At 44.1% G+C, this 8,798-nt stretch overlaps 1 non-coding gene across 1 annotated transcript; it reads right to left on the bottom strand.

The window, feature by feature from the left end:
- Positions 1-1,019: 1,019 nt before the first annotated feature.
- LOC127077484 (small nucleolar RNA R71) lies at positions 1,020-1,126 on the bottom strand. The gene has a single exon (XR_007787288.1). It is a non-coding gene; the product is annotated as a small nucleolar RNA R71 (small nucleolar RNA).
- Between the last annotated feature and the right edge of the window lie 7,672 nt (positions 1,127-8,798).

Here is an 8,798-nt window from a genome sequence, read left to right as displayed (position 1 = left end):
GGGACTACTGCGTTTACTCCAGGTTAAATCTTCAAGTTCCCACTAATGTGCTTACATGTCTTCTAAGACAGTCTTTGTTCAAAACCTATGTTGAGTGGTAACTTCTTCCCACTTCTTCATGAATCCTCGATGGTAACCGCTCCAATGTGCTGTCGACGTTGCCTATAAAGAACTAAAGACTTATAAATTTACTAATTCTTTTACATCACGTGGCTTAATTGAATGACCCTCTTAAAGGAATAAAGATATTTGTGGAGCATCCTTCTCGAGATTCTGGACATGTTTCTAGGTCTGGGAGGATTTATCCTCGAGAGTCCTCCAAACCACATCTAGCTGTGTCGAAAGCTCGATTGACCCTTATTTATTGGTCTATCGGCGACTTATCATTAACGTTATTTTAAGGACACTTCATTAATGCTTTCTCATGATAAATGTCTTTTATTGACATTCTTTGTTGACTTTCTAGTAGCTGAAAATCCAAGTGTAACAATATCGTAACTCTGTTGTTGTATCACATAGACTAAGGCACAATTTTCTTTCGGTTGTATGCCAAGTACCCGTAACTCCGAGGACAAATTAGAGCAACCGATAGACGAAATCGAGTGTTTTATTCACATTAGATGCTGATTAGAACAACTTCGCACCCAATTATACCAGTCCTCTTAAGTACTTTTCCGTCCCATCTTAGGACGAGCCACACTCGAGTAATGTTAACCCTGCGATCCAGGCTAACAACTTTGAGTTGAAACCCCCTCTCATGCAAATTGTGCAGCAGAACCAGTTCTCTAGTAGCCTTACGGAGGACCCTAATTTGCACCTTTCCGTGTTTGTACAGTATGTTGACACATTGAAAAGTAATGGAGTCGTTCCACAAGCTATTAAAATGCACTTATTTTCCCTTTCCCCCGAGGGACAAAGCCCATGCATGGCTACAATCCCTACCGTCGAATTCCATAACTACATGGAATGAGCTTAAAAAGGCGTTCTTAACTAGATATTTCCCGTCAAGCAAGACAATGATGTTAAGAAAATAGATAACCTACTTTAAACAGGTCATTTGTGAATCTTTCTTTGAGGGTTGGGAGAGATATAAGGACATGATGAGACTCTGGCCACATCATGGTTTAGAAAAGTGGTTGATAATCCACACTTTCTATAACAGTTTTCTCTATAATATGAGGATGACTATTGATGCTGCGGTGGGATGAGCTTTGATGGATAAACCCTTCCAAGAAGCCTACCAACTCATAGAGAATATGGCCTAAAACCACTATCAATGGGTAAGTGAGCGCGCTCCCGTTGAAAAGTCACAACCTAAAGATGGTATGTATGAGGTGAGCAAATTTGGTCACATGAATGCTATACATTTTCCCTTTATACCATTATGCCAAGTGAACCAAGCACCTCTTGTAGGAATTTGATGTAAATCATTGGAATAAGTCCACTATTAAAAATCCACCATAGGCTTCCTAGAAGGAGTATGGCTACCCCTATATTCATTAGCTCCCAAGATAACATTAAAGTCACCAATGTAGCACTAAGGGATGTTATGCATCTCAGTAATATCAGATAACTTAGAGCATAAGTTTCTTCTAACTCTATAGTTAGTAGAAGCATAAACTGCAGCAATACCAAACAAAGAATTGCCATTATGAACAGTAAAAACAATCATTTGATCATCAGTATGAATTAAATTGGGTTTAAGTTAATGTTACATAAAATCTAGATATTGGTATTCAAACTTTCCACAATGTTTAGGGCAAACAGTTTGAGGCCCAATCTCTCTAGCCATCTACTTAGGAAATCCTAAAAGGTGCATATAAGGTTTAACAACAATAACAATATCAGGTATATCAGAAATAATAAAAAAATTTAGAGGCAATTTTGAGGGTTGATTAGCCAAACCCCTAATGTTCCACATAAGTACTTCATCTAGAATGTTTAGAGTTACCAGTCTTGGACCTGGTTTTATAACTTGATTTGTGAGTCGTAGTAGAGAAAGCTTTCCTTTTAGAAGCTCTCTTAGAGGTCTCAGGTGAGGAAGTCTCAATGAAATCCTCATCTTCGTCATTATATGTTAAGTTTTCCCATTAATCCTTTAAGAATTCCTGTTTACTGTGGAAATTGGTAAACAACCGCTGGTCCTCCCTAGGCCTTAAAACAAAGGGTTACTTGCAGGATCGACCAGTTGATCCTAGGGCATGTGCTAGTGCAAGTGAGGCTTGTCCAACTCGACGAAATAACTTTGTGAGGAACGGCTCCCAACAAAGTGTCGAACAAGCCTAGAATTTTCCACACGAACAGTTTAGACGATGCTACAGCCTATAGGTGACTCGTGACCGACATCGCTATAGCATTCAAAATATGTACACGACGAACACGCTTTTGGTAAACTCTATTATCGTAATAGAATCAGTGTCGACAGCGTAAACGACAACGTAAAATGACAACTCAAAAGTAAATGAAATTAAGATAAAATGTTCAACAGGAACAATTGAAAAGTAAGGAAGTTGCATTGAAATAAATGTGGTGATTCACGTACATAGCACTCTCAAAAACTCATGCTTCCTCGCGCTGGGAATGGGGAGTTTTCTTACAAGTGATTTTCAGTACAAAGTGAACACCCTGAGCCCTTTGTGGGATACTTCTATTTATACTAAACTAGAGGAAACTACTCATAAGCTAAACTCCTAGAAACTAGCAGATGTTATGTCACACGATCTGCATAACCGCCGCACCCATGTCTTGCTAACTGATCCATATTATGGCGCTCTTATTCCTTTTGGAACTGCTATTTATTCTGAATTTCAAATTTCTCCCGCCCAGACGTTAGGGCGAAGCTGTCTTCTGTACATTTGACTATAATTCTTTAAGTCCAAAACCTTGCGTTGGTCGACAGAATGGCCTGTCGACGAGGCCAACTTTCCCCGTCGGCTTCGTCCTTTAGTTTGTTTTTTCTTCTTGCTTTCTTCCAACATCTCTTTATCTTCTGGTAGGGTATGACCCCCACATTCACATGACTCTTTCATTAATTGTGCTCTCAACCTGCCTTAGAAATATTTCGTGGTAACAAAATGCCCCCCAGAGATGCCATTTTCAACTATCGACGTTGATGAGATGATGGCATCTCTGAAACTGTCGATTTACCCCTTACAGTTTCCGCTCCTACTTAGTGGGCCCTCTGTTCACCCCACGTGGGTGACGTCATACAATCATGACGAACATTTCTTTTTCTCCTCGAGCCGCACAAAATCAAATCTACGTCATTTCACGTCTTCATGACTGAACGTGTTTGCCTTTTCGCTTGCCCTTTCCCCTCCACGTGTCTGTAGGCATGGGAACATGGGTATACGTGTCAGCCATGGAAGTTTAACCACTCCCTCTTCTTTGCTCAGGGTTTAAGGGCTATAAAACCCTCATTCTTTCTTCTTCTTCTCTTTTTTGCTCTCTTGATTCAACATTCACTTGCCTTCTGCCTTTTTTTGCGAAACTCTTCCACTCCACAACGAAGAAACCTTCTGTTCTTTCCATGGCCAACTCTACCAAACCTTCTGTTGCTGAACTCACGCGCCCCATCAACATTGATGGCAGGGAGTATGTCCCTGACCCTCCATTGGTAGAAGAAAAGGAGAAGATCTGGCGTTCTCAGGTATTGATTCCTCTCTCTCTCTCTGGCTAATGAACCCTTAGCGTTCCTAGGTCCTCTCCCAGAAAACCGACACCCAGAGGTTACCAAAAACGACTCTTCCCTTTTTCCCGCCAGTCACATTTCTGAACCTGTGATTTCCGCTCAACAACCCTTCTCCCTTCGATACGTCGATAGGAACTTCAGGACCGCTCCTCTCAGGAATTGTCCTAAGTTTTGTGCTTGGATGAACCGGTTGGAAACGAAGAAAATCAACCACTGGAAAAGGACATGCATCTATACCCTTTTACAGATTGCCCGCTGTGGCCCTCCCCAGTCTTGTGGCATGTTATTAGCTGCCCTTCAATTCTGGGAAAGTTCGACCAACTCTTTCCATACTAGGTGTGGCATGATCACGCCGACACTTCTAGATATTGTTGCCATCACTGGCTTGAGATCGACTAGCGAAGTCTTCGACTGCGAAGCTGTAGCGCCAGTTTCCTTGAGGTTCGACGTTGGTGACTCTCACAAACCAACATACAACAACTTTATTGATCATCACGCCACTTCTGCAGGCCCCGTGACCGACGAGGAACATGTGGCTTTCTTGACCCTTTGGCTGTCCCACTTTGTTTTCTGCTCAAGGTCTATGCAGGTAGCCAAACATTTTGCTCTCCTGGCAACCCAATTGCACCAAGAGCATGACGTTGCCTTGGGCTAACTGATATTAGCCTCTCTCTACGAGTCTCTATTTGAGGTTGTCTGCCAGATCAGACTCTTCGACCCTGAGAACTCCAGGAAGAAGAATGTATTGGTCCATGGCCCTTTCTGGTTTCTGCAATTGTGGCTCAATGCCACTTTCTCCAAAGACGTAGCCCCCTATTGCGTGTCCCCCAGAGGAACGACATCTTATCTGGAAACGGTTGATCCCTTTGACACCCATCGACAAGAATTTCCCCGACCTTCAAGTGTTTCGACTCATCTTCAACATCATGTTAACTCGTGTCGATTTCCTACCCTCTATGGCCCCTTTTAGCCGTCGAACTGAGGGTCCTGAGTGGCTCACCAGACCTTTCCCTCCGGCTGACGGGGAACATAGGAATGAATCCTTCCTCATTTGGAGGCATTTTTTAGTCCCTCGCTTCTTGTCGGCGGAGACTTCCAGCAGCAATCCTGGCCTAGTGGCTTATCAGCCTAACCGTGTGGCCAGGCAATTTGGCCTTTGCCAGTTCATTCCCAAGCCTCTGTTCTCCTCTCAGGAGCTACTTGCCAATATCCTCTACGGTCAACCTTGGAGTGAGGTTGAAGAAGAACTTGAAAACATTTGGAAAAACCGACCACGTCTTCCTTCTCTTTCTTTTCGGCCAACCTACTACTGTACCAAAGAATTCCATGATTGGTGGCAGTCCTATTTTACCCTTTATGTTGGCGATCCTGATGCGAAACTTTCTGAATTAACTGAGGCTTTTGTTTGTTTGCAGGCAAAGTCGACCAAATGCAAGGCTCTCCATGTCAAACAGATTCGTGCTTTTCAGAATTATTTCCAAGTTGTGTATCGACCAGATAATCCTCGTGGGACCATCTGGGAGGCTACGGTCAACTAAAAACGAAAGTAACCGACCAACTTTCGAAACTCAAAATCCCTGGTTACGTGAAAGACAAATATCTTTACGCCCTTCACTTCGGAAAACTCAAATTCCCTCCCCTGCCATCTAGTCTATTGGCCTTGGCCTTTGGTCATTTGGTTCCGGTGTGGTTTTATTGTCCTATTTCGTACATACAGAACGCCTCTAAAAAGAGAAAAGCCGACAGAGTGGTCCCAACGAAGTATTATCTGCCTGAATACTCAGGGCCGCTTCATATTGATCCTCAATATGTTAGCGTGTTTGAAACCACGCAACTTGGTAACGCTTTTCTGGAAATTTTAACACTCCCTTCTAACTGGACTTCGTCGCTCACTTGCGTTTCTTGTATTTATTTGCAGCGCTCCCTCTAAATCCTGCAGGTTCTGCATCTGCTGACCAACCTACTCCTTCGACACAAAAGGCTCAGGTTCGACTCTGGCTGAAATACTATTTCCTTTGACCCTTACTTTTATCCTTAGCCATCTTTTGTCTTCTTGCAGGCTGCTTCTGAGAAATCTTCTGACGATGATGGGCGCCCCATTTCTCAAGTCTTGAGGAAACCCAGTTCTTCTGTATGCCCCTCTCTGAAGCATTTCTATTCGCTCTTGTCTTCTAAAGGGGAACATTACGTGGTTGCTAATGTTTCACTTATGTGCAGAGTCAACCACGTTCGACAGAACCTACTGTCTCTTCTGCCTCCAACAAATCCAAAAAACACAAACGCTCTGCTCCCGCGGGCACTGAGGTATTTCTTGTCGGCTCATCTGCTCTTTTGGCTAGACTATTTGCTTATAACCTCTCTTCGTGTCTCCAGCACACCTCCCAACATAAATCCAAAAGCCACCATGGCCACAAAAGGAAGAAACATGACTCTCCTTCCAAGAGTGGCGAAAACAAAAAGAAGAGGCACCATACAATGCCTCCTTCAGAGGTTCCTGTCGAAGATGTCGACACTCTTGTGGTCGATACTTCCACCCTTGATGCGGTCCCTGCTCCAACCGTGGGAGCTTCACCGTCGATTGGTCCCTCCCCTGCTACTGCCTTGGGGAACACAAATCATGATGCAGTCTCTCCTGCATCGACACATGTATTTACCCATTTTCCTATTTATTCTTTTGGATTTTTGTTACACTTCTCTTACACATTTTTCTTTCTGCAGGTTGATGCTTCTACTGAGCCGACTCAACCTGTCGCTGACTATACTCTCGCGTCGCCGATTTCTTCTCCAACTCGCCCCTTTCAATCTGTCGACACCGCTGGTGAGTCCATTGAATTTCCTCTCCAGATTAGTGACAGTGACTCTAATTCGGTCACTAGTCATATGACGCATCTGGACTCCAGTTCGACTAGTTCTGACTCGAGTCTCTCTTCAGCTTCCTTGCAGGATCCACGGGAGCTAGTCGGTGTCGACACCAACAAACAACAGTCCTCCCAGGCTACTCCGTTGTCGACTGCTTCTCCTCAGGTTACTTCTCCGTCAGCAGCTTCTCCTTCGACCTTCCCGGGGTTGGCGATCAAGCCTTCTGCTTTAGAGGCAATTGCCAGACTCCACAATCTGGTGAAATCGCGTGATGTTTCTTCAGACTCTGAGCAATTCCATTCTGGCAAAATGGGCCCTGAGGCGACGAAAACTAACGCTCTCATGGACAAAATCCGCGTGCACGCCTTGAACTCTGACCTTCCTTTCGTGCTCATGCATGAACCTGCTATCGGTCCAGAGATCCTGAGCGTACTTGCCCAACTAAAGGATCTCCAACTCTCTGATTATGCCAAACGTGCAATGGCGGCTCTAGAACAAATCTTGGTGCCTATGCTGCGCCACATCGACAACGTCCGGGACACTGAGCGCCAAATTGCTGCTACTGAGGCCTCTGTGAAGGAGAAATGGGAGTTGGTGACGCATGTCGACGCGGAAGTCACCAGTATGTTGAGGGCTATGGAGGAGCGAAAGACAGAATTGACCTCCAAACAAACACGGGCCACTGAGATACGTCAACAAATTGATGCCCTTCGGCGTCAAATTGCCACTTTGGACGGTGAATTGGAGTCGATTACCCAGGAGGAGTTACATTTTGTCGACGAAGTGTTAAAACCTGCCCATGCCACCGTGGAGCAGACCACCAGTGATGCTTTAGTGGTTGCTGAAGAGATTATGGCCGTCGAAGGGAAGCTTGAAGAGCTCAAAGCCCATGCCGACACCTTGGAGCCTGTGTCTTTGCACTATAATTTTGAACTTAAATCTTTCCAATCCAAATTCGGCCAGCTTTGACCATTTTTATTGATTGTACCAGTTTTTGTAATATTTAACAATGGCTTCTTGCCACATTAATGTTATCTTTCTTGCCTTTAGCATTGTATACTTATTTTCTATGCTTTTGCAGCTGGTATCTAACATAATTATCTCCAACTTTATTTTTTCGACATTTATTTTAGTCTGCCAAAATTTTGACCTCTTGGAGGAGAGGCCTATATTTTTTCAAGTACTTTCCATTCACTCTTAAAATCTGTCTGTCTGGTGCCAACTCTTCGACCTTGTATGCGTTATTAGAAAAGGCCTGCAAAACCTTAAACGGTCCTTCCCAATTTGGGGATCACTTACCCAAAATTCTATCATTTCTGTCCATAGGCAGGATGACCCTCCAAACCAGGTCGTCGACATCAAACGCTTTCCCTTTCACCCTTTTGTTGTAGGCTCGAGCGACTTTCTCTTTCTATATTTGTAGAGAGTCTAATGCTAGCATTCTTTCTTCGTCTACGTCGACTAATTCATCTGTCATCATACTCCAGTAATCTTCAGAAGGTATTCCATACTGCCTTTGGGTCCTGACCGCCTGAACCTGAATTTCTACTGGCAATACTGCGTCATGCCCATAAGCCAGTCGAAATGGGGTTGTTCCAGTTGCTTCTTTTGGTGACGTTCGACATGCCCACAAGGCTTGGTCTAACGTCTTATGCCAATTCCTTGGCTTCTTTCCTATGTGTTTCTTTATTAGGTTGATGATCACTTTATTAGCAGCTTCGACTTGGCCATTCGCCTGTGCGTAATAGGGGGTAGATGTCAGTAACTTGATTCTCATTTCTTTTGCAAATTCTTGCACTTTTCGACCAGTGAAAACTGACCCCTGGTCGGTTGTGATAGTTTCTGGGATGCCAAATCTGCAAATGATGTAACTCTGGACAAAGTCTATCACAGCTTCTTGGTTCACATTTGGTAATGCCACGGCTTCGACCCATTTTGTGAAATAGTCGATACCGACTAACACATACCTTTGTTGTTTTGACGAGGCTGGCTTTATTTCTCCTATAACATCCAAAGCCCATCCTCGAAATGGCCAGGGTTTCACAATTGTGTGTAGCTCGCTTGAAGGCACATGTTGTATGCCCCCATGCAATTGGCATTCTTGACAGCCTTTAGCAAATCCAATGTAATCTTTCAGCATTGAAGGCCAATAAACTCCTGAACGCATCAAGAGCCACTTCATCTTCAAACCTGCTTGATGTGCCCCACACGCCCCGCTATCTATGCTCGACACAGCCACGTATGCCTC

Source organism: Lathyrus oleraceus, chromosome 4 (genome assembly GCF_024323335.1).
Source record: "Lathyrus oleraceus cultivar Zhongwan6 chromosome 4, CAAS_Psat_ZW6_1.0, whole genome shotgun sequence".
NCBI classification, from domain to species: Eukaryota; Viridiplantae; Streptophyta; class Magnoliopsida; order Fabales; family Fabaceae; genus Lathyrus; species Lathyrus oleraceus.
The sequence above is the reverse complement of the archived record's forward strand: the minus strand, read 5'-3'. Positions and strand labels throughout refer to the sequence as shown.